General features: G+C 36.7%; 1 protein-coding gene across 1 annotated transcript in view; it reads left to right on the top strand.

Moving 5' to 3' along the window:
• Nucleotides 1-27,785, top strand: part of LOC136872568 (BTB/POZ domain-containing protein 6-B) — a 151,651-nt gene that overhangs the window by 26,112 nt on the left and 97,754 nt on the right. The window lies entirely within an intron of this gene.

The raw sequence follows: 27,785 nt of genomic DNA, 5'->3' as shown, positions 1-27,785 counted from the left end.
GCCTGTTATTGTGGTGGGGGATAGTGTTATGTGTGGTATGTGAGTTGTAGGGATGTTGGGGACAGCACAAACACCCAGCCCCCGGGCCATTGGAATTAACCAATGAAGGTTAAAATCCCCAACCCGGCCGGGAATCGAACCTGGGACCCTCCGAACCGAAGGCCAGTACGCTGACCATTCAGCCAACGAGTCGGACATAATATGAAATAAGGTTCACATTCTCTATATATGGTACTTCCCAACTGGTGTTCATTATGATTTCACCTAGTGAGTTGGCTGTGTGGTTAGGGTCGCACATCTGTGAGCTTGCATGCGAGAGATAGTGGGTTTGAACCCCCACAGTTGGCAGCCCAGAAAATGGTTTTCTGTTGTTTCCTATTTTCACACGAGGCAAATGCTGGGGCTGTACCTTCATTAAGGCCCTGGCCGCTTCCTTCTTACTCCTAGCCCTTTCATATCCCATTGTCACCATAATACCTATGTGTGTCGGTGCAATGTAAAGCACCTTGTAATATAAAACAAAATCATCATGAATTTGTCACAAATACCACCATCAAATAAAACTATTGTGAGAACATTGCAAATATAGGTAATACAAAGTCACATTGTTTGTTTTGATCGAATAAGTTGGTTATGCTTTCTGGATCATGTAGCTTTGAGCTTGTATTCAGAAGATGATTTCAAACCCCATTGTTGGCAACCCTGAAGATAGTGTTCTCTGGTTTCCCATTCTCACTCCAGACTTACCAGGCATATATAGTGGTTATACCTTAAGGTCCATGCTGCTACATTCCCAGTTCTAGCCTTTTCCTATCTATCAATCAATCAATCAATCAATCAATCAATCAATCAATCATTACTGATCTGCATTTTAGGGCAGTTGCCCAGGTGGCAGATTCCCTATCTGTTGTTTTCCTAGCCTTTTCTTAAATCATTGCAAAGAAATTGGAAATTTATTGAACATCTGCCTTGGTAAGTTATTCCTATCCCTAACTCCCCCTCCTATAAATAAATATTTGCCCCAATTTGTCCTCTTGAATTCCAACTTTATCTTCATATTGTGATCTTTCTTACTTTTAAAGACACCACTCAAACTTATTCGCCAACTAATGTCATTCCACACCATCTCCCTACTGACAGCTCGGAACATACCAGCTATTACAAGTAATCATTTTCATTGTGGGTCCGTATTTAAATTCAGTATACAGTAAAACGTCGTTAATTCGAAGTCGTTGGGACTTAAAAATCAGACTTTGAATTACGTGATTTCGAATTAACCAACAACTCGTAATTCAGAAGTGCCAACCCTTGTCGCATTACAAAATATTCCAAGGCCCGTTACTGCATGCAGTTAACCTTGATTCACAGTTTAAAACTTTCTAAACCGAGCTCGATAGCTGCAGTCGCTTAAGTGCGGCCAGTATCCAATATTCAGGAGATAGTAGGTTCGAACCCCACTGTCGGCAGCCCTGAAAATGGTTTTCCGTGGTTTCCCATTTTCACACCAGGCAAATGCTGGGGCTGTACCTTAATTAAGGCCACGGCCGCTTCCTTCCCACTCCCAAACCTTTCCTGTCCCATCGTCGCCGTAAGACCTATCTGTGTTGGTGCGACGTAAAACAACTAGAAAAAAACACTTTCTAATGCCATGGAAAAAAAAAAGAAAAAAAAACTAGTTCCAAAATGCATCCAAGATTGGTGCATTTAGAGTATTCAAATAATGCACTTGGATAACTCACTGACAAACATAACCTCCCGCAACAAAAGAAAACAAGAAAAAAAGGCACGGTTCAAAGACGAGGAGAAATCTATGCTGGCTCCTATGTGCAAGTGCTTTATTCATTGGATTACTGTACTGTATGCATTTTAGATGTCCTGTATTTGCACAGAAAGTACCCGATGCCCTTAAAACATTGTGGCTAATCAAACTTTCCTATGACGAGGGGAGAAAGTCTCTCACTTCCTTCTGCATGACAAGACAATACAGTCACTACAGTCACTCTATCTTTGTACAATTTCCCGCCATGGCACTTCTCTCGTACTTCAGAAATGTAAACACTTGCTGCCTCACAAAGTATTCTAAGACCCATTAATGCATGCAATCACATTGATTAAAATTTTAAACATTTCAAATGCTATTGGAAAAAAAAAAAAAAAATCCAAAATGCATCCAGGAAGGTGCATTTAGAGTATTCAAATAATGCACTTGGATAAATCACTGACAAACATAACCTCATGCACAAAAGAAAAAAACTCACACTATTCAAAGACGAGGATAAATTATGCTGGTTTCCCTGTGCAAATGCATTATTTTTTGGATTACTCTACCATTTGCATTTTTAGATGCATTGTACTTGCCCTTAAAACATTGTGGCTTATCGAACTTTACTATGACGAGGGGAGGAATTCTTTCGCTTCTGTGTGCATTGCAACACGGTACAATGACCCCCCACCCTCGTACGATTTTTCCGGCTGGCACTTTCTCTTTTAAAACCATAAGGTCGTTTGGGTTCGGCATTAAAAGAAAGCTATGCAGTTTCATCGGCAATGACAATATTTTCATCAACTGTCGGCATCGCCAGTGTTCGCAGATTCTGTTTATCCGCACACTGCCTGCTGCGTGATGTTGCGGTGTTCCTTAAAAATGTTGAATACAAAAGAATTCTGATTTCACTTGAACTTAGCAATTATGAAGCACACTAGACACACCAAAGTGTGTGAAAATGCAGAAAGCTATCCCAGCACGTTCCGGAGGATGCATTCTATCATGATGCGGATATATTTTGAATTCAAATTACTCTGTACTATACTATTGTTTTAAAATGTAAAGGCGGTTTCGAATTAAAAGTTTGAATTTCGGTAATGGATCATAGGTTATAAACTTCATGGTTCTGATCCGTATTGAATTGCAAGTACAATGTAATTATTAAATTAATGTAGTAATGGTCCACTTTTCAATACTATAATATGTAATATTCTAAATTACATTAATTAGGGACTAGTTTCGGTCTGGGCTGGCCATCTTCATCCTTAATGTAAAACACCTAATAACTAAACAAATGTACATGCACACAATTGACATAAAAACAAATGAAAACAAATATATACAAAGTGACATTAAAAACTGTAATGGAATATGAATAAATTTGAAAATGAACTAGGTTCTAACATCTTGAGTAAGTTCATCATTGAGAATAATTTCAAGTATTAAGTATTAATTTATATACACAGAACTGTTAGTTCTAATACTGCTGATCATTTCAATAGGAACTGGTAAATGTTGATCCTGTAGTTTGTCATCAAATCTATATGTGTGGTGTTAGATATATATGTAATACATTGGACACTGCTGTAAATAACCACTAGCTGACAGGGAACTGTTAGATGTTGTTTCATTTTCAATCAAAATAATAAATGAGATGCTCTCATGGTGCTTGTTAAATCTTGCTGAAATGTTGTTGGACATTGTCAGGAGTTAGTCTGAAGCACACTCAACAATGGACCACACACCTCATGCTGTATTGAGAGGTTAACTTCATGGGCACCGCAATGAATCGCAAAAATTTTATACCAGACACAACGTATCTGTGTTAACCACATCTTCCTGACAATGTCCAACAACATTTCAGCAAGATTTAACAAGCACCATGAGAGCATCTCATTTATTATTTTGATTGAAGATGAAACAACATCTAACAGTTCCCTGTCAGCTAGTGGTTATTTACAGCAGTGTCCAATGGATTACATATAGCTAACACCATACATATAGATTTGATGACAAACTACAGGATCAACATTTACCAGTTCCTATTGAAATGATCAGCAGTATTAGAACTAACAGTTCTGTGTATATAAATTAATACTTAATACTTGAAATTATTCTCAATGATGAACTTACTCAAGATGTTAGAACCTAGTTCATTTTCAAATTTATTCATATTCCATCCCAGTTTTTAATGTCACTTTGTATATATTTGTTTTCATTTGTTTTTATGTCAATTGTGTGCATGTACATTTGTTTAGTTATTAGGTGTTTTACATTAAGGCTGAAGATGGCCAGCCCAGGCCGAAACTAGTCCCTAATTAATGTAATTTAGAATATTACATATTATAGTATTGAAAGGTGGACCATTACTACATTAATTTAATAATTACATTGTTCGGTAATGGAGCCGACATTGTACTTTGAGTTACGAATTATCCGTATTTCGAATTAAACAATTTAAATAACATGCAAAACTGTATCTCAGGAATTTTGAATTAACCGATTTCGAATTATCGAGATTCTGCTGTAGTTCTTAAAACACAAATGTTTATTTGAGCAAACCCCCTATTTAATACATGTAATTACTTATAGGTAGGACTTAATCCGTGTTGCAATTGTCTAATTGGGACGTGTTTCGCCCATTTGTCGAGCATCATCGGCCATCATTGCACCTCAAAATCAAATCAAGATACTGATTATGTTCAAAAATGTACTATTGGATTCTATAATTACAGACATAAAATCTAGTTTACAGATTCTAGTTTTGTTTGAAAACAGCTATGGTTATAAAGCATATAAAACTAACAGCTTGGCTGTGTTAGTGACTTAACTAATTCTAAGTACTGTACATTGAATGAAAATTAATTTACAATTTAGTGACAATTATATTGGATTCTTCTAAGCTTGAATGTCTAAAATGTCTAAAACTTCATTCCAGTTTGAGATTATTCGATGAAGAATATTTTAAACATTTTTTTGTACCTAGAAAACCTAGTTAAAATCATGTTATATGTAATTGTAACTGAGAACAACATAAGTGTCCTTTAAAACTTTTACATCGTGGAAAAACAATATATTAATATAGGTGTCTTATATGATACTTTGTCCGGCTTCTTGGCTAAATGGTTAGCGTGCTGGCCTTTGGTCACAGAGGTCCCGGGTTTGATTCCCGGTAGGGTTGGCAATTTTAACCATACTGTAATTGGTAAATTCCCCTGGCACAGGGACTGGATGTATGTGTCGTCTTCTTCATAATTTCATCCTCATCGCGACGCGCAGGTCGCCTATGTGTATCAAATCAAAAGACCTGCACCTGGCGAGCCAAAGTCCTTGGACACATCCCAGCACTAAAAGCCATACGCCATTTAATTTCATTGATGCTTTCACGGCCCGTACTTATAGACATGATATAGGTGTCATATGTAGCTGTCCATCATTAAGAGTATAATCTTGTATGAGATTGGCTTAAAAACGAAAATGTTGACGTATCATTATTTGTATTTGGCAATTTAGAATGTTGTAACCGGCATTGAACTCCACTCTCTTAGTCGTCGTATGTAAGTAGAATATATCAGAGGGACTACTTAGCACACTTGGTTTAAAGCTGGAAAGCTGCCAATTGTGAGTTGGTCAAAGGAGGGACATTCAAACATTAACATTAGATGGTGTGTGGGTGCTGCAACTGGATTTGGTACTATATCTCAACCTATTGTCTTTAGTATATACCCCGAAATCTTATCAATTCCAGCTGCTTTTCTAGCTTTCTACTTTTGTATCTTACTGTAAATATCAGTTGTTATTATAGGTAAATTTTAATATGTACTTCTTTAGTATTAGTCACCTGCTCTATCTGGACATTATCCTTGTAACCAGCAATCTTTACATACTGCTGACTGAATACTTCTGCTTTTTGAAGATCTTCGCATACACAATCCTCATTTTCATTAATGATTCCTGGAATGTCTTTCTAGGAACCTGTTTATGCCTTGAAGTACCTATACATACCCTTCCATTTTTCACTAAAATTTGTATGACTGCCAATTATGCTTGCCATTATGATATCCTTAGCTGACTTCTTTGCTAGATTCAGTTTCCTAGTAAGTTCCTTCAATTTCTTCTTACTTCCACAGCCGGTTCTAACTATTTCTTTCCAACATGCACCTCCTTCTTAGTCTCTTTACTTATCTGTTACAATATAGTGGGTCTTTGCCATTCTTTACTACCTTTAAAGGTACAAGCCTGTTTTCACATTCCTCATCAGTTGTTTAAAACCCATCCCAGAGTCTGTTTATGTTTTTATTTACCATTTTCCATCGATCATATTTACTTATTAAAAGCTCCTTCATGCTTGTTTTAATAATAATAATAATAATAATAATAATAATAATAATAATAATAATAATAATAATAATGTTATTTGCTTTACGTCCTACTAACTACTTTTACAGTTTTAGGAGATGCCGAGGTGCCAGAATTTAGTCCCCCAGGAGTTCATTTATGTGCCGGTAAATCTACCGGCACGAGACTGACTTATTTGAGCACGTTCAAATACCACTGGACTGTGCCAGGATTGAACCTGCCATGTTGGGGTCAGAAGGCCAGTGCCTCAACCGTCTGAGCCATTCAGCCCGACCATGCGTGTTTTATCAGCCATAATATGGTACTGCCTAATAGTGCTACTTTTAAGGCCTTCCTTTCTATCACATTTATTTTCAACTATGACAAAAGCAGCTTTGTGACCACTAATACCATCTATTACTTAAGTTTCTCTATAGAATTCATCTGGTTTAACCAGCACCATGTCCAGAATATTCTTCCCTCTAGTTGGTTCTATCTTAAGTGCGGCCAGTATCATGTATTATTCTCATTTTGGTTCCGTATTGAAGTTGACGTATGTCTCAAATATTACAGACTAACTTGTGCTCAGTGTGGATTTAATTATGTTGGACAGACTGGGCGCAGCTTTTATACGAGATATATGGAGCATTACAATGCCTTAAAGCACAACAAATATTCAGCGGTGAGCTCACACATGAGTGAAACAGGACATCAGTTTACATCAATTGATAAAGATCTCACTATTCTAAAATGTATAGGCAAAGGAAAACTTATGAATGAATTAGAAAATCTTTACATCTTTTTAGACCAAGTCTATAACAAAGACCATAATCTTAACGATGCCACGGAAGCAAAAAAACCTTTATATGAGCTAACTCCAAAGTTATTAGGCATGGTGAATTCAAAACATAATACAGTCCCGCAAACTTTTAGAACTTCTTGTTCTAAAGCTTCCACCACCTCGTCAAATGTTAGGCCCGCCCATCTTGCTCCTAACAGCCCTCCAATAACAACACATGCGCGCAAGGATCCACCCACCATTACCCCCCCCTCCATGTCCTTCACTGCCTCAGCCACACCGTTATAATACTAGAAGTAGAAAGCTCAGTCAAGCTAGCGTTGCTGAAACAACCCGACGTACTTAATACGCACCGTACAAGTAAGTACCGCCTTAGGCATTTTTGACGTACGGGAAGTCTCTTGTACAGTACGGTATTATTTAACCAACTTTCTTCTACATTTTGTTTCAGAAAAACTTGATCATTTCTTCCAACTTATGTTTCAACGGAATTATAACATCAACTTGACTGTCTTTTAAATCCAATCGACTACCAACATAATTACTGACATCCGCTAGCTTTGACATACGTTTTATACCATACTGTACAAGAGACTTCCCGTACGTCAAAAATGCCTCTACAAGAAGTTCCATTTTCTTTTCTACTTTCAGATATACCAACCGTATACATTTTAACATGTTTATTACGTTCACACTTCCGTTTTAAATAACTGACAGTGATTTTACCATCTTGGATTCAAACTACGGGAATTGAAGAAACATCCCCCTTTGATGATTGTGTTTACATTCAAGGCCATCACAGTCTTAATGATATTATAAAAAAAGGATCCATTTTAGTTTTAAACTCTCAAAATTCATGTTTAACCACGTTTTAATCTTCAAAAACAGTTAATTTACTCTTTTTTAACGTACCTTGGTGCATTATCGTTGTTTTAGATGTTATTGTATAATGTTTTACGAAATCATTTTTCAACATTTTAACCTATAATTTATAAGATTAGAATGACTCCATATGTATTATTTTTAAGATTGATATAGGCTGATGATGCTCGTAAGGAGGGTGAAACATGTACCATTGACTTTTATGTATTATGTTTAAAAAATTTTTTTGACCATATGAAATAGTGGATCATATTGTATTGTATTGAACAGGTGGACTTATAATATTGTAATAATATTTGAGACATACAGTATCTAGTATTCGGGAGATAGTAGGTTCGAACCCCACTGTTGGCAATCCTGAAAATGGTTTTCCGTGGTTTCCCATTTTCACACCAGGCAAATGCTGGGGCTGTACTTTAATTAAGGCCATGGCCGCTTCCTTCACACTCCTAGCCCTTCCCTGTCCCATCGTCACCATAAGACCCATCTGTGTCGGTGCGACGTAAAGCACCTAGCAAAAACAAAACAAACAAAAAAAAGTTGGTTCCATCACTTTGTGAATCAGCTGTCCTTCCCATTTTAACTTCTTTGCCGTTTATTTGTCATGCTTTCTGTCATTTGCATTACCTTCCCAATTGACATTTGGTAAATTGAGATCACCCGCTACAATCACATTCCTTTCCATATCGTTTCCCACATATCTGATTATCTTATCAAATAATTCTGAATCAGCATCAGCACTACCCTTTCCCGGTCTGTAAACTCCAAAGACATCAAGTTGCTTATTATCTTTAGAGATGAGTCTTACACCTAGAATTTCATATTTATCATTTTTAACTTTTTCATAGCTTACAAATTCTTTCACCAGAATGAACACTCCCCCTCCTATCATACCTATGCTATCTGTACGACACACACTCCATTTCCGTGAGAAAATTTCTGCATCTATTATATCATTTCTCAGCCATGATTCAACTCCTATTACAATATCTGGTAAGTATATACTGCATCTATTAACCCTTTGTTGGCGGCGGTAATTCGTGGCCATAGGCGGCGAAAAAATTGAAAAATAAAAAATGCATGCGGTATTACGAAAACATATAAAAAACTATGAAAATATACCCAAATTAACCACATACCTTGTTTAAGAGTGGAAACCCAAATTTGAAGTGGTCTTAAGACAAAATAAATATTGTCTCATCAGTTTTTCAATGGAAGAATGGCACAAAAGAACTCCATGACATGATCTGGCAATGGTTAATTTTATGTACACATTAATTCTCTGAATCTCTACCCGTTAGTTCCATTTCCTGAAACAGGGTCGGGGATGAGGCGAGATGAATTTATAATGCACATTTATTCGGCTGGATGCTCTTCCCTATGTCACACTCATTTGAGGCGCTAATGAAAATGAAATGAATGGTGGTGAATGAAATTGGGTATGGGAGTGGAAAGAAATGGCTCTGCCTACAAATAGGAGCTGTCCCAGCATTTGCATGGAAGTGAAAATGGGAAATGGAAAAGCCTTCTCAGCAAACCCGACGGCGGGGACCAAACTGGCGCGTTTCTTGAATGCAGAGCCGTAGCGCGGCTACTCCTCTCGGTACAAATTAGTGCATTATTATGAAATATATATACTAGAAAGCTACTTTTAATGCCATTTTTTAATTTTGTGGTTTTGTTCATCAAAAAGTGGAAAAATTAGTCAAAGAATAGTTGCAGAAGATGAACCCACACTCCGCATAGGTAACATGAATACTGTAGATGTATAGAGTGTGTTTCAGTACCAAAGTTTGACGGCAACATTGGCCCTTCATCAGTATTACTAACATAAATAATAGTCGTAGTTCCGGGACTGATATTACTTATGTCAGATCCATTCTGTCGCTCTCAGTGTCACTTGTGTGGTTGTTGCTCTCAGATGAGCTGGAGAAAGAATTTACTTCAGAGTCACATACACTAAAATCTGACACTTCTTTGTATCATCCAATATTGACACTATATTCTGTAATGTTTGGTGAAATTGAAAATACTCAGACGGATAAATTGTAACTAGATTAAAATATAAGTAACGAAATTGGTGCCACCTGCAAAAGATTTACAGGAATAATTAACTCTGTAGAGCATGAAGGAACTCCTTCTCCCAAGGTGACAGTCATCAGGCTGATGAGATTTCAAACTTTCTTCATAACCTTACCTCTTACTGTTTACCCCTGAAATTAAATTTGGGTAGCATGCCAGGTATGATACATGCTCAGCCTTTGTGGGTGGGGTTAACTTCCAATAAGTAACCAGCGGAACCTGACCCTATAGAGCGTGTCCCCTACAGTACATAGGGTTGGTTGAAATACCCAATACAACCCGCGGACCAATCAAGTTGCCCAATTCCTGGAGGCTTTAATATACTGGGAAGCCCTCTCTCCGGGGGTCATAAATATGGAGGGCCCTTCCCTGGGGTTATGGGTGAAGACCTCACCGGCATCTACGGCGGAGAAGATGGACTTTGGTACGGTTGAGATGGCGGAAAGAGCAAATCCGTAATGTCTGTACTCCAGAGGAGCGGCTACAAAAGGCGTCTGACTCCAGGTTAGGGGCGGCCTAATTTGAACCTGGCCGGGCTGAGTGGCTCAGACGGTTGTGGCGCTGGCCTTCTGACCCCAACTTGGCAGGTTTGATCCTGGCTCAATCCGGTGGTATTTGAAGGTGCTCAAATATGTCAGCCTCCTGTTGGTAGATTTACTGGCACGTAAAAGAACTCCTGTGGGACTAAATTTTGGTACCTCGGCATCTCCGAAAACCGTCAAAGTAGTTGGTGGGACGTAAAGCAAATAACATTATTATTATTATTATTATTATTATTATTATTCTTATGATTATTATTATTATTATTATTAATTTGAACCTAGCAGAAGGTAATAAAATGCCTTTGGGACTGGCAAACCAATCGTACAAAAAGCCTATAAAACGAGTGCGAGTGAATCGAGGCTTTGGAAAATGCTAGGGCATCACCCTGAAGTGATGCGCAGTTCCCTGTGTTCTGGGGGAACTGTGAAAAGTGGGCTACCAGACATCTCAAGAATCGGTATCAACAGTGTCATGACTTTGAATGGCAAGGTAGAAGAACTGATAGAGTATATGGAGAAGAAAGACATAGCAATGATGCGAATAAGTGAGACAAAATGGAAGGGGAAAGGTCAAAAAGAATTGAAGAAAGGGTATAGATTATATTGGAGTGGAGGAAAGATGGCAACAAATGGTGTTGGTGTTATATTGAGAGAAGACCTAGCGCAATATGTGGACAAAATTGACCAGATCAGTGACAGGATAATTAAAGTTAGACTTGGACTTGAGAGTGGAATCAAGGCTTTAATACAGGTTTATGCACCCCAACCGGGGAATGCAGATGAATGTTTATAAGAGTTTCTAGAAGAACTGGAAAGTTGTATTGAAGACAAAGAGGCTGTAATAATGGGAGACATGAATGCACATGTTGGAACAGGCAGACAGGGAAAAAAAGAGAAAATTGGCCCCTATAGTTATGGAAACCAAGATGAAGGAGATTTGGTAATAGATTTTTGTAGAAGGAATGGATTAATTGTTGGCAATACATGGTTTAGAAAAAACTAGATATGGTTGGGGAGATAGAAAGACAAAGACAATGATTGATCTTATTCTGGTGGAGAAGCAGAAACGTAGACTACTGGAAGATATGACAGCAATGCCAAGAGCAGATTTCGAAGGAGACCATAAAGTGGTGGTAGCCAGATTAAGACTTGGTAAAATAACGAAGTTAATAGAAAAAAAAAGGAAAGAAAAATAAAGCGATGGAAGTTAAAACTAGAAAGAAATTAGGGAAAAGTTTCAAGAGGATCTGAAGAAAGAAATTCCCAAAGATGACTTGAACAGTGTGGAAGAGAAATGGACATGTTTCAGAAATGGATTTGTAAAGTGTGCAGTAAACACCTGTGGAAGACTATCAAGGAGGAAAAAGGAAAAGGAGACTCCTTTGTGGAACAGCAGGGTGAATGAAGCAGTTAAAGATAAACAAATGGCTTGGAGAAAGTGGATAGGCAGCAATAGTACAGAGAATTGGCAGAAATATAAAGAAGCCAAAAAGGTATGTAAGAAAATAGTACAGGAAGAGAAACGGAAAAGCTGGGAAAGTTTCACAGAAACTTTACAGGAGGATATAAAAGGAAGTAAAAAGGTTTTGTATGGTTTGGTGAAGAATAGTTTATGAAATAGGGAAGATACAAAATTTGTAAAAACTGAAAAAGGGCAGATATTGATGCAAAGAGATGACATACTAAAAAGATGGGAAGAATACTTCTCAGAATTGCTAAATATAAAATACAGTGAACTGGTAGATGAGGAGGAGCAAGAAACAACAATGGGGAAAGAAGAAGAACAAGAAAAGGAGATATCGATGTTAGAAATAGAGGAAGCCATACAAAAGATGAAGAGCGGTAATCCAGCAGGAGTGGATGAGGTAACTACGGAAATGATAAAAGCAGCAGGGCTACAGTGGCTGTATAGATTATTTAGAATAATCTGGAGGAAGAAAGAGATCTCAGAAGAGTGGGGAAAGGGTTTAATTATTCCAATATTTAAAAAAGGTGATAAAAAGGAATGCAATAACTACAGAGGTATCACCCTTATTGCCCATATTTGAGAGAGTATTGGAAGGAAGACTGAGGAGGAAGCTAGAAGGAGAAATGGAAGAAGAACAGTGTGGTTTTAGGAAAGACAGATCAATGTTTGACCTGATCTTTACATTAAGACATATGATGGAGAAAAGATGGGAGTTTGGAAAAGACATAGTGATGGGTTTATTGACATTGAGAAGGCTTATGACAGTGTGTCCAGACAGTTGGTATGGGGTACATTAAAGAAACAAGTTAACAGAGTGGAAGTGCAAATGCTAAAAGCTATGTACAAGAATTGTGTTAGTAGTGTGAAGACTAGTATAGGGAAAACAAAATAGTTTAAAGTTGAAACGGGTACCCAACAAGGAAATGTACTATCCCCCATACTGTTCATCATAGTCATGGATGAAATTCATAAGAAAATTAAACAGAGATCAGGAAAACAGGCAACAAAAGCCATGTTGTTTGCAGATGATACAGTGATATGGGGTGAGGATGAAACGGAAGTGCAAAAACAAGTAGATGTATGGAATCAAGAGATAGAAAAATTTTGGATGAAAGTAAGCACAGAGAAAAGTAAAACAATAGTGACAAGGAGAAAGAAGGAAGGAAGAGGAAAGATAAAACTGAATAGTAAAATTCTGGAAGTGGTTAAAAGTTTCAAGTACTTGGGAAGTGTCATCACAGAAAATGGAAAGATTACCGAGGAAATTGGAAAAAGAATACAACAAGCAAGTGGCTTCTACCGGAGTGTAAGGGGTATTTTGTGGAGCCAAGATGTCCCGAAGAAATGTAAGAAAGTATTATATTCAACCTATTATGAACCCATACTAATGTATGCAGCTGGATCGTGGACTACAACAAAACGAGAGGAGAGTAGAATACAGGCAGCGGAGATGAAATTCCTAAGGGGTATCGAGGCAAGACCAGAAAGGATAGAATTAAAAATGAAGAGATAAGGAAAAGGACAGGAATCTTGAAACTTCAAGACAGGATAGAAACAACAAAGCTAAAATGGTATGGGTATATGATGAGAATGGGAGAAGAGAGAGTGCCAAAAAAGCTTTTTCAGAGAAGTTAACAGGAAAGAGACCATGAGGAAGACCCCGAAAGAGGTGGACAGATTCAGTGTCAGAGTGCATAGAGAAGAGGGGGAGGAAAACCAGAAGATGTACTTTAAAAAAGGAGAAGGGTGGTGGAGAGACAAGCAGCAATGGAGGTCCTTGATTCACAACCTGACCCGGGAAGCTGGAAATGGGAAATGATGATGATGATGCCAAGTTTTTCCTTACTCCACTGGTAGAAGATTAACACAAGTTTTACTGCATGAATTTACTCCAAAAACAAAATAGCACATCACAAACACCAACAATAATCATCATGTGATGAGACCAACTCGTCTTTGCCGTTTAAAAAAAAAAAATATACAAACCACCAGTGAGTCATCTACCCACAATTTAGATACAATTAGTTTCACTATAAACATTTTGATGAGACCAGCTCGTCTTTGTCGTTTCCAAGAAGGCAAATATACAAACATCTACAAACCACCGGTAAGTCTCTACCCACAATTTAGATACAGTTAGTTTCACTATATACATTTTATATGACATATCTCCAGATAACAGTCCCTCTGCACTGCTTACTGCTACAGAAGAAAAACCCTTATCTAGTAAAGATAAGTACGACGACTTTCTATACGCATGGATACTCCCTTCTTTACGAAGACCATCCCTAACCTTATTTGCACTCCTCTTCATCGATGTGTTGAGTCATCCTAGCTTCCAGCACTGGTCATTGTGGCTCCTCACGTTTCTCCAACTGAAGTACTGCATACCGGCCGATGATTTCCTCTAGCACGAATTAGCTCTGTGCACAACACATCCACTCCAGAATGTGCATGCAGTATACACCACCACACCCACTATACATTATCTCATAGAAGAATGAAACAGAGTTTGACTAACAAATAAACACTTAGTAGTGTCTTTTACAGAATGCCCACCCAAAACTTGTAAGCATTTGTAATTATAGTGCGCTCACTCTGTAACGGAGACTGAAGAACAATAGCATAGGATCACCAGTGTTGAATGAGAATAAAATCAGAATCCTTGCTGCACATGCATACACACTTATATATAGGCTTGCTGCACGTGGTTATAGCGTCCTGAAAAGTTTACGGGTAGCAGTGCCCTCACAGGCACATCTTAACGCATCACTCGTTCAACCCAACCTTGCTTGAAACAAAGCCCCCGTATTCGCTATCGAGCTGTTGATGTGAGGTAGAACGTCCACTCATGATCAATTTCGATCTTCAACCTATACTTCACGGCCGTACCCCGGGTTTCCAAGCCACTTTGTTGCAACACTTTCAACTGACTTCAACTGTCTTTCCCGATATAGCCACTGTTTTCCGTGTTGCACAATCTTGAGCAATCTACACTTGCCATGCCATGTGCAGACTTACACCAATATAAAGATACACAGATACAAAATTCCCTACTACAAATTCTTCTTATAATATTATATTTTTACAATGTAAATTAACAAAATTATATGATTTTCACTACATTAATATTACAAATTATTTTACTAAAATTTCCTAACCTAAAATTGGGAGATAATCGTATACAAACATATCCTAATCTAAAACTGGGGATCATACTCTTGTACAGTTACAATTCGTATCAGTAATCTGTTTTTGTGATGCCATTTCACCAGAAAACCGCGGAAATACGTAATAAGTACACACGGGAAAAAACTGCGTCATGCAACGCATGCATTATGCAACTTTCACTACCAGGAGAAAAAGTATTGCAAGATACTGAGGAGAATTCCCTCATCAGTAGGGTTGAAGGAACAACTTCTGCCGTCTATGAGCATATTTGTGTACCTTCTTGGCTAGTAAAGCCGCAAAATTTGAATGGAACAAGGTGCAATATTGCGTGAATATGGTCAAAGCATTCTCGCTCTTTATAATGTATGTGCTGCGGGTCAGTATATCTTCAAAAATATTATCACATAGGTTTTGTCCTGGCAAAGACGATATGTTTCCGCCCGGAAAAAGATAAATGTAGAACATGTGTTTCCACCCGCGAAGAGTTAAATTACTTAATTCTATTCCTTTCTTTACAATACTTCTTTAGTTCAACACTAAAATTTTTATGTCATCCCTACGTGAGTTCCATATCCCTGTACCCTTACCACCGCTCCCTAAACCATCCCATTTCCCTGAATGTACCTCCCTATAAACTTACTAAACAAATTTCCTAACTTATGCGTACCACTGTGGTTTAAGTGAAGACCATCTGAGTGCAGATCCCTATCTTCTACCCACCCATTAGGATCTAGAAATCTCACTCCCAGTTCCCTACAAACTTGCTCCATAGTCTCATTTAAATTCCCAATCACCTTCCAGTCAGTATCCCTCCTACACAGTATTCAACTGATAACAATCTCCGCTTCCTTAAACTTCACCCATGCTGCATTTACCAGATCCCACACATCCACATCTATGTTGGTACTTATACCTGTTTGCCTTACGTTATTGGCACCAACGTGAAACACTACCTCCTCCTTTTCCTCCTCCTTTCCCTCCTCCTTCTCTTCTACTTTCCTCAACATCTGCCTTAACCTAATTCCTGGATAACACTCTACCCTGGTTCCCTTTCCTCCATTCACTTTTCCCACATGTCTAACAGTAGAATCACCCATGACCAAAGCCTCAATCCTATCCACCTCATTTGATCCCCTCCCCTCGTGGTCACCCCTTTCCTGACAGCTGCAGAAGCTACTTCCTCCTCCCTTTTCTCCCTCCCATGATCCTGTTCCACCTGTCTTTTCGTATCCTCTACTCTACATTTCCCTTTCCTACCTTTTCCTTTCGTCCTATTTCCACACTTCTCAGCAACAGTTCCCCGTTGCTCATCTTCCCCCTGTTGTTCTACCTGCTGTGACTCGTACCAATTTCTCACAGATACCTGTCCTGAATTCTGATCCTGAATAGAGCCCTTAGCCTGAAATCTCCTACCCCTTAAAACATTAGAACACCTGTCTTCTACAGTTCCCCTCCCTTCCTTCCTGTCCCTCTTTTACACCTACTGTATCCTGTACATTGTTTGAGGGAGGCCTACCTTCCTTTGTGTCACAGTTCCTACACTTGCACTCCTTAGCCATTCTTTACAGAAAAATGAAAAGGAAAGAAAAAATAAAATAACTTATTCTGTGCAAAAAAGCGAAAGGAAGGAAATATTGTCTAGGATATTATGCAAAGATCACATGACAGTAAGTTAATTAATATACCACTACAATACTACTTAGTTGAACTATATTTTACCCTATAACACTCTTTAAATAATAAATAAAGAAGTTCAACCTATTCAATACAAAAGAATAAGGAATGCAGTGATTACATTCTTATTTAATAATAAGTAGAAGTGGTAACGGTTTCGACCCTAGTCTAGGTCATCATCAGCCGATTAAAACATGAAAAACAATGCATAGGAAAAGGAAAATAAAAGATCAAGTTCACTCCGGATCAGTAGAAGAGGCGATATAAAAATGACGGGGGTAGACACTGTAAAATTCAGAAGAAGTAAAATGTAAGTCACGTAAAAGAAACAGTGCATAATTTTCTGAACAGCAGTATGGCACACGCAGTGTTAGGCAAAGTCTTATAATGTTTATGAAAAGCGGAGAACGGTTAAATGAGCTAGCTTGTATACACTGTCAGGCCAGTTCTAGCTCGCCTTAACACTTCATTATTGGTTACAATATCTGTCCGGGGCATTCTGAGCATTCTCCTATGTAACCATGTTTCAAAAGCTTGTAATTTGTTCATGGAGGAAGCTTTGACAGTCCAGGTCTCTACTTCATAAAGCAGTGTTGACCAGACTTAACATTTCAACAGCTTTTGCCAGAGTTTGAGGTTTCGATTGTCACAAAAAAATGACCTCATCTTTTGGAAAGGATGATTTGGAAATCTTAATATGGCCAAGAGTAGAGAGTTCCAAAGCAGACCGTGTAAGGCAGTAACTTTAAGAATTTCTGATCCAAATTACACTTTACCAAGCATGTTACAAAGAGGTTAGTTATGTTTTATTTCTTCATAGTTATTCTAGACTTTATTTCAGAGATGCATTTAGACTAAAAGTAAACAGACATCCATCAGATTATATTAATTTCAAATTATCTGAATAATTATAAAATAATTTGCTAATCTGTACTCTATATAAGGATCCTCTTTCTTTTCTTTTAGGTTTCAAGAGATAAAAAATCCAGTTTTATTCAGCATACTGAAGGAGCGTTGCATAAGGCAAATCAAATGTTGAACACACATCTAAATTTAAACAAACTATTTTGACACAATCATATAAAGAATTCAGCAAAGGGAATCAATTTTACGGCGACGTATGTCGTGCTGTTTTGGCAGCTAACATTCTGTTTCGGAAATTGGAAAATCCAACTTTCAAAACGTTTCTTGAAAACTACTGCCACCAGTCTGTTCCTTCTGAGTCAGGAATGTACAAAAATGACTTGGATTCAACCTACAATGAAACACTGAACAGAATCAGACAAGTTATTGACAAACAACTGACAATCTTGGTTGATCCATTGTGAATTTAGTCGTTGAAGAACGGAATCCAGATGCACTGTCCCAGGCTTATCTGATACGCACAAACGAACTTCCTAAGATAATAATAATATTGCTTGCAATATATTTATGTGAATTGTTTCTCTTCGAATGGGACTTTCCACTATTCCAGACCAATATCTCCACTTTCTGTTATTCCGTGCGGCTTTTAATTTTATAATAGTTTATGACTTTACTTTATTTGTTTCTTTGTGTCTGAATCACGATGTTTACGTTAACACGTGCCTTTGTTTACATTTGCTTAACCTGATTCACTATTACTGTCAGTCTCATATTCAAGATCAGAATTATTTTCTTCTATTTCTTCACATATCCCTAGTATGTTATGTTGTATCTGGTCTTGGTCCTCCTTATATTATAATTTCAGGTTTTCAGCGTTATATACACCTCTATATGTGCCGTTCATGTTCTCAATTTCATAAGCATTATTTCCGAATACTTTTTTTACAGTGTATGGTCGGTCATATAAATGTACACATTTGGAAAATATTTTTGCGGATACGTTGGAACTTGCAGACTTTCTTATCATTACTAGGTCATTCTCTTTCAGTAGTGGATGAAATCTTTTATATTCAATTCATGTCATTCTCCTTCTGGATGGTTTTTCCATCCTTTCTCTGACCATTTTATTTATCTATTCTATGTCTGGTCTTTCCTCATCTAATTCTCCCAGGATTGTATCCCATGGTCTGCTTAGATATTCATTATTATGCATGACACTGGGTATTTGTCCTGTGGATTCATGGATTGTGGAGTTTATACTTTCTTCAGTTATCCATTTCCAGTGACAATTTCCTCAATATATCCTGCAAAATTTTGATATTTATTTCATAGATCTCTCCACCGGATTAGAAGATGGGTATCTGACTGAACATAATATATGTTTAATACCCTGTTCTTTCAAAGCTTCTTGAAATTCCGTTGATGTAAATTGGGTACCTCGGTGTGTCAGAATTTTATTTGGTTTACCCATTTTTGGCAACACGTTCTTTATTATGCATCATACGACTTGCTTTGAATTGGCTCTCTAGATTGGTTGCAATGATATGTACTTGGAAAATATGTCCAATATTACTACTATATATTTTTGCCCTTTCTTTGCGGTTGGTAACTGACCGAAAAGTCCGGCTCCATGGCTAAATGGTTAGCGTGCTGGCCTTTGGTCAAAGGGGTCCTGGGTTTGATTTCTTGCAGGGTCGGGAATTTGAACCATTATTGGTTAATTTCTCTGGTATGGGGACTGGGTGTCGGTATCATCTCCATCATCATTTCATCCTCATCATGATGCACAGGTCGCCTATGGGTGTCAAATTGAAAAACCTGCCTCTGGAGAACCGAACTTGTCCTCAGACACTCCCGGCACTAAAAGCCATACGCCATTTCATTACTGACCGAAAATGTGGCATATATTTTCCTTGGTTTGGTTATCAATACAGCAATGGGTGGATGTTTGGTTAAATATGTGTTGTACTTAGTCCTTTGACAAATGTCATATGTCCTAATGATTTTTTTATCATCTTCCTTAATCCTTTCCAAGTGAATCTTTCCAATATTGTATGCATCACCTTATCAATGCCACCATGTCCAGTTATCCTGTGGGTATGCCATGTAATTTCTCTATGCAATGCATCTTTATTTCTGTTGTTATCTACGTATTTCATCAGTATCCCATTCCTTAACCCTTTCCCGCCCGCATTTTTACTCCGCTTATCCCCAGGTTTCAACCTATTATTTAGCAAAAACTGAAACAGACTGTATTGTTTCAGAAAAAGTTAAATACAGTAAAAACTATTGATTACAATGAATTCAAAATTTCAATAACATTAGAAAATATACCATCACATCCATTTCTATGTTTATTGAGTCATAATGTGTTTTTCACCCCCCCCCTCCCACCTCCTCGTGATACTCGACACAGAGACAGTCTGCATTTGTCACATTCCCATGTTGTCTGAATCCCTCAAAACCAATAATCACGTGATTTTGGAAGTGGAATGATACCCATGTATATAAGATTTTATTTCATTTGGGCAAGTGTCTTCCCATTCTGTTTTTATCTTACCGGAATGCGACTGTTTGAAAGCTGCATTGTTATATGCGCAATAGGCTATGTCACTGAATAATTTTTCTCCTCCTAACATACGTAAAAAAAATATCATTCCCCTAATACTCCTTCCTAATTATGCGCAGGTTCAGCATCATCCATTTAATCATTCGGAGTAACGAAACGTAATATTTGTGTTACCTGAATTGCCAAGGCATCGCTATCAGGTCTGATTTATTGATATTCGTTTTCATTCATATCACTGTTATCACTAAAATTATCTTCGTTGATATATTATTCCCTCATTAAAAATTCACCTGCTCCCTACTCAAGGATTCTGTGTCACTTTTTTCGCCCATATGCAGCTCAGTTTCAATATACGCGATATTCACTCCCGCCATGTTTACGAACGAAACAGCTGTCCCGCGCTTGCGAAAGTTCAAGACCGTTGCCTAGGCAACGTCAAGACAGATTATCTCTCTTCCTTTATTTCCTAAGACTTGTAGATTGCACTGCATGTTCATAAATGCCTTATAAACACTTCACTGATGAGAAAAATAAAAAACTATCGTACAGATCGCAGACGAATGCAGATAATGCAGCCGGGCGCTTTCGGGCGCTAAGGACCGGAAGGCTAAAGGAACAGTCGGGCGCTTTCGGGCGCTAAGGGCCGGAAAGGGTTAATGAATATGCCCATGTTAAGTCTGTTTCTCTGACACTGCCATGGATGTTTTCCTCTAATTTCCGTATTATTTGAGCTAAATTATCATCCGACCTCTATAATGTACTTATGTCTTGTAATTGCTCTAGTAAATCCTTATCTTTCTGTATTAATTCTATATGTTGTATTATTTCTTCCCTTTCTGTGGGATTTCTACTTAATACATCTGTCAACACAGTATCTTTTCTGCTACAGTGCTCTATTGTATGTGAAATTGCTGTGTAAACAACATCCATCGTGTGATTCTTTCACTAGTCATAGCAGCTTTTAATCCAAACATTCGTAATTTATGATCCGTCCTTATGATTATGGGATATCCATGTACAATTTTCCCCATTGCTGCAAGGCGTAAATTATTGCCAAAAGTTCTTATTCTGTCGTCGTGTAATGATATTCGTGATTACTCAGCCTTCGAATTGTATATGCTAAGTATACACGTCTTTTAGGATTATCCCTATCTTCCTGATACAGACAAGCGCCTATTCGTATGCTGGATCTGTCTGACTGTATAATGAATTCTTTTTCATAATCTGGGTAGCCTAATTTTATGCTATTGAGCATCAACTTTTTCATTTCCAAAATTGCTTGGTCTGTCTCATAATTCCATTTCCATCTATTATTTACTCTCAACAGTTCTTGTAACGGTGCTGCTGTTTTGGTATATTCACTGCAATGGTCTACAAAGAATTGAGTCATTCCTGAGAATTGCCTTATTTGTTTGATCTTGGTTGGGTGTGGGAAATCACATATTGCTTTGATCTTTATAGGGTTAGGTCATATCCCTTCACCATCAATGACATGCCCTACAAATAATATTTGTGCTTGGCAGAACTTTGATTTTTCTAAGTTTATCTTGAAACCTGTATTCTTTAAATTCTCTAGTAACTTCACTAATTTCTGAGTGTTCCTCGAATGTCTCCATTGCAAATACCAAATCATCAATATAGCACGTTACAAATTATTTCACTTTGGATGTTAAGTTTTTATTTAAGGCTCTTATCAGTACTGTGCAATTATTCTTAACACCTAAAGGTAGTCTGCGGTAAGTGTATGTTTGGTTATCGAACATAAATCCAGTAAGTAGCCTTGACTTTTCTTCAAGAAGAATGTGATGAAATGACGATGTAAAATCCATACTTGTAAAATATTGCATGTTTCTAAATTTCTTTGTTATATCTTTTATCCTTAGGACTTAGTCATATTCTGGAATTAGCTTTTCATTCAATTGCTTAGCATCTAAGCATATTCTCGAATTTCTATTGCTTTTCCTTACTATCACCAACGGATTAAGATTGGTGTAGTCGTTTTAATTATTATACCATCATCTAGCATTTCTGGATAATCTCTTTTACTTCTTGAAAGTATTTTCCCGGGATTTCATATAGTTTTCCTGTACACGGAGTCTGATAATTTACCAACAACTTGTATTTAGAATTTGCCCTGGTTTATTTCAAAAAATTACGGAATATCGCTTTAAAATTTCAAGTAATTTTGTCTTTTCTATCGACAAAATCTTGGTTTGCGATATTCTTCCATATATCTGAACATTCCTTTTCTTCTTCAATGCTCATGATTTTCTCAGTTTTATATAATATTTCTGCTCCCATAATATCAGTATCCTTCTGAATTTTATTTTGATCTAAGCATCCTTCCAAGTTATTGTTGACTTCTTGTCCTGCTATTCTCAAATGCTCATTATTTTCTGTTTCCATATAAGGTAATTCTTTCCATTATTCCCTTGCCATTACTTTTACTTATAGGAAATCGGATCTCCTGTCTTTCCATGTCGATTGTCATCCCTGTGATTATCATAAAGTCAGTACCTAGTATAATATTGTACTTTATTTTATTCATCACCATGAATGGATGTTCAGAATTTGTGTGTCCGATTCCAATTCTTAAATGTGTCTGCATTTTGCATTCCACCAACTTATCCGGTATGACACCTTTTATTTTAATTCTTGCTACTGGTATCGTTGGTAACTTAATTTTTCTTTCAATCCCATTAAATAGAGTTTGGGAAATGACACTGATGCTTGCCCCACAATCTACTAAACAATGTGTTTTCACTCCATTTATCTTGACTACGATTATAGGTAAATTAAATTGTTGTTTCTTTTTAGGAACTGTTACATCCTCCTTTAATTCATCTGATCCTACTTCCCATGATTCAATCTGCGCTACTATCCAACTTGAAATTATGTCATTTACATTATATTATTACTCTCTATCTCATTACTTATTCCAAAATTGATGGTTGTTTTTTCTTCCCAGAAATTTCTGAGCTACTATTAAATGACTCAACACTAGGATTTAATCTGTGTTCTTCACGCTCCTTTCATTTATGTCTTTGTAACTCAAGACTTTCTGCGCCTACTGTGTCACCATTCACATCTTGATCTTTGATAGCTTGTTTCCATCGTTCTTTTATCTTGATTTGCATCTCTCAGATCTTGGATTATTTTCAATTCATGTATTCTTTTTCTTTATAATTCCTTTCTTGTCTACCTTCACATGTTGGTCTTCTTCTGTAATTGAATCTATTTCTATTTGTTCTGAATCTATTACCAGGTCTGTAATATGGCACAAATCTATTATTTCTGTTATATCCTTCATATGGTTGGTTACCTCTTCTACATTGGCATTTTACTTCATCCGTTCTTTCTTCACATTCGTTCCATTTTTCGCCCATAATTCCTTGAATTGTTTCTCTGTTCAACTGGTGTATTCCTACCTGAGTTTTCTTGTGTCAGTACGTTTATTGCTTCTTCGTTATTATTTTGGTTACGTATTATGCTGTTTGTAGGATGTACTGTTGTCATATCTAATTGTCTTAATATGTTTTCCATATCAGTCGCAGATTCTACATTTGCAACTGCTTGCAATCTTTGTACATCTGTTGGAAATTGTTTTTGTATTGGTTTTATTGCCTCTTATTCGCTGGGTGCTACGTCTAAATCTTGGAATCTATGGAATTGGTATGCAAAATAATCACTAAATTTTGTTTGGCCTGTAGATGTGTACTTCTTTGCTTACAGTTCAAGTCTCAGGTTTTGTTGAACTTCAGAAGTCCAAAATCTTAGGAAAGCAATTTTGAATTCCTTGTAATCATGAAAACTATATTTGAAAGCCTGGTACCATAAATTAGGATTAGAGTCCAAGTGTTTTTCTATAACTCATTACTTCTTATCTTCAGGAATCGCATGATCTCTAAAATATTATTCTATTTCTCTTAAAAATCTGTTTGGCAATATGCTTGCTGTATTATCAAAATGTTTTGGTTTGTTGTCATATGTCTTGATAATATTTATCATCACATGTTTCCGTTAGCATTTCCCAAAATTATGTCGTTCTGGTTCGATTCATTTGTTACCTTAGGTGTTGTTTCTCTTTCATTTACTGGCATTTTTATTATCCTTTGGCTTTCATTGTAGTTCAATATTGTCACCCCCCTTTTTAAAAATAGTAACATAATATTTGCACATATCACCAAAATAATAATGTAATAATCCAGAATAACAAACCTGAAGGAACATTCGTCAGCCGATGATACACCATGAAAAACATTTTAAATTTCAACAACATACACATTGCTAGAAACACATATTCACAGGATTACCAACATGACAACTAGAGAAAGGATATAGAAAGCAGGCCGGGAAACCCTACAGAGGACGTGATTTTACGTGACGTAGGGAAAAAGATGTGAGAGTGTTTACCCTTTAATTATAGTTTACTAATAATTAAGAAAATTTAACAAATTAACGTTACAGCAATTAAAAGGATAACATTAACCAGAAAACAAGATGAAACGAAACACGAGATTTCTGTCCATGGTTCTTCCGAAAATCAAAGTTTCGGTAAAATGTTGATAATGAAATTCATAAGGGAAATTTAACAGGGATTATAAACACAATTACAACCATCTAAAGAGTTTACAAACTATTACCAATAGTTTAGAAGGAAAATAACAACAGGATTTAAAATTTAATGCAGAGACCTTTATAGATGCTGTCCTCCCCTAATACACATCAGCAAGAGACGCATCGCTCCACAGGCTTACCCTAAATTGACGCAGCACTACGGGAGGCAACCCGAATGGAAAAATTAAAATTTACATTACAAAAAAGGTTAATAAAAAGAAATTGCCTCCAAAACAAAGGATCTGCCTACCTGACGAACTAAGGCATTACAAAACCAAAACGGTGAAAACCAGGGTCTAACAGAACTAACAAATGATTTTACATATTCATTTAACATTCCAGAAAAGAAACCATGCTTAACCTGAGGTGACCGGAGCCGCTGAGCGGACCACCAAGAAGGTGAGGACGTACGAAAACCAAAGACGCGGACCAGAGCCCTGCTCCTGCTAAGGAGCCAAAGGCCAGAAATTGAGAAACACTCAAACAGCCAATCAGGGAAGCTATCTGTGATTCGACCCAAAATTTTCACCAATCAAAATGGCTCAGCCAATGAAAATACCTTACCTAATATGGTAATGTGGGAAACACGGCTGTACCATAATTAAGGCCACGGCCGCTTCCTTCCCATTCATAGGTCTCCCCTGTCCCATCGTCACCATAAGACCTCTATCTGTGCTGGTGTGACGTTAAGCAAAATAGCATAATGTCTAATCACTAATTTGATCTCGAGCTAGGATAAAATTCACTTGTATTGATCTATTTGTAATCTCTACTCCTTCATTTATTTCCTTTATTCTTGGCATTCCTCCCATTTCTCTTGAGAATTTATCTTCAATGCTTCCATATTCTCAGTTAGTTTCTTGATTTCTTCTTCTTTCAGACTCTGTATAGAATCCCTATTCTGTGATAATTCTTCGCTAATTGTATTAACTTCTTCATAAATTTCTTTATTCTTATTCTCCATTATTTCTGTCATCTCAATTCGTAGATTTACTCTGACTGACCTAATTTTCCCTACTTCTGTTTTCACGCTTTCTTTTTTTGCCTTTACTCCATATCTCTTATCATTTCTTCCTGCTTTGCTGTCCTTTCATGTTTCCGACTATCTCCCTGTTTGTTTCCCCTTGTTTCTGTTGGAATTATTCCTGCTTTTGCTGGAATTCTTTATTCTCTTCCCTCTGCTTTTGCTGGAATTCCTCCTGCTTCTGCTGAAATTCTTCTTGCTTTGGCTGTCCTTTCATGTTTCTGATTTCTTCTATCATTTTATCTTGTTTTTGCTCATCTTCTCGCCTCTCTTTTCTCATTTCTTTGATTATTTTCTCTTGTTTATCATCCTGTTTTCATACCATTTCTTGTTATTTCTCATCCTGTTTCCTTATTATTTCCTTCAGGATATCCAATACTTCCCTTTGCTCTTCCGTTGTCTTTTCTATTTCTTCTTGGTTGTTCTCTATCGCTTTGTCCCGTTTTTGTTGCTTCTCTTCTTGATCCTTCTGATACTCTTCAAATTGTACCCTCATTTGGCTTAAATTCTCCATCTCTATTTTTGAAATTATTTCTGATTGTTTATAATCCTCTAAAATTTTTACTGTAATTGCTTATACTATACCTATATCTGTATATATCCTATATAGTAAATATTATTTATAGATCTGTATTTCTCAAATAATTGAGTTGACTATCTGGAATCATCCTTACTGAACGACATCTACCATTCCGGATCTTATAACAAACCTTGTCTTAATTTTTACCAAAATTTAACTCATTTCAGTGTGATCATTACAAAACTTTATATTATTTTCTACCGTATTCATCTAAAGTTTTCCAATGATTGTCAAATATTGTTACAACAAATCTTTCTCTTCTTGTGCATATCTGACATCTGTTATCCATGTTGTCTTTCTGCTTTAAAATAGCTTTCTGTTTTTGCTGTTGGGCAGTAATTTTTCTTTGTTTCCACATTATCTTTCGCTTCATTGTTCGGCGCCAAATTTTTTTTATACACCCTTTCCGCGTCCAGGATAGGTGACGTAAAGGAATCCCAACCAGATCTCGGGGTTCATTCTTTCTATCTTCATTAATATTTTTAACGTGAGATCCAGACCAATGCAGATACGCTAAATAATTCTATCTCTCATCAGGATTGAAGGACATCTCCATCTGACTTATCATTAAATGGCAAGAGAACCAATAATTCAACAACTTAAATCTAAGTTGACTTTCATTATACCAAAAAACTTCAAATAACACACAGCTATTAACATTTATTCAAGAAATAATTATGTACATAAAAAAAATATATAAATTGTGAAACCAAGTTTGTAAATTAATTGATATTTGTTCTTCTGGAATGTACTGGTCATCTATGCTCATATTATTTTCATTGATCATGTTATCATCACAATTGAAATGAGTTATTGTTTATATTTAATTAAACATTCATAAAAAATGATAAAATACATTTTAGCATGGGAAGTTGTTGGTTAAATTTATCTGAAAAATCATTCTTCACATCAGTTCTCTGTGATTTTTGGTTTAGGACATGTTTGTTTGAAAATATTAATATTTTGGTTTGTTAGCATTTCAAGATAAGTTTCTTAACCAACAGTACAAATCTGCCTCTCTTTAAATTAATTAATTGATCATTAAACGCAAGTCATCATTGGGCATAAATAACAAGGTGATAATATTCTCAAATATGCCCAAATATATCGATAAATGACTTAATGTGCAGGTTATTCTAAGTATTTTGTATAGGAAAAATCATCTTTGAAGACACTACGTAATATCTACTCTCAATTATATTTGTTATACAATATAGTAATAATTATCCATGTTAACCTACGAATGACATAATTATTTTGGGGAAATGTGATTTCAGAATAGAAATATCAAGTTAAAATGTACAAGTGAGTAGCTAATCAATCTTATAATGGATTCCTTTTGATGATCTTAATCTATAATAACATTTCATATATGTGTTACCACGTCACCATTAACATATGATATGGATT

This window comes from Anabrus simplex, chromosome 4, assembly GCF_040414725.1.
Source record: "Anabrus simplex isolate iqAnaSimp1 chromosome 4, ASM4041472v1, whole genome shotgun sequence".
Lineage (NCBI taxonomy): Eukaryota > Metazoa > Arthropoda > Insecta > Orthoptera > Tettigoniidae > Anabrus > Anabrus simplex.
Note: the sequence above shows the minus strand (reverse complement) of the source record. Positions and strands in the feature narration are given on the sequence as shown.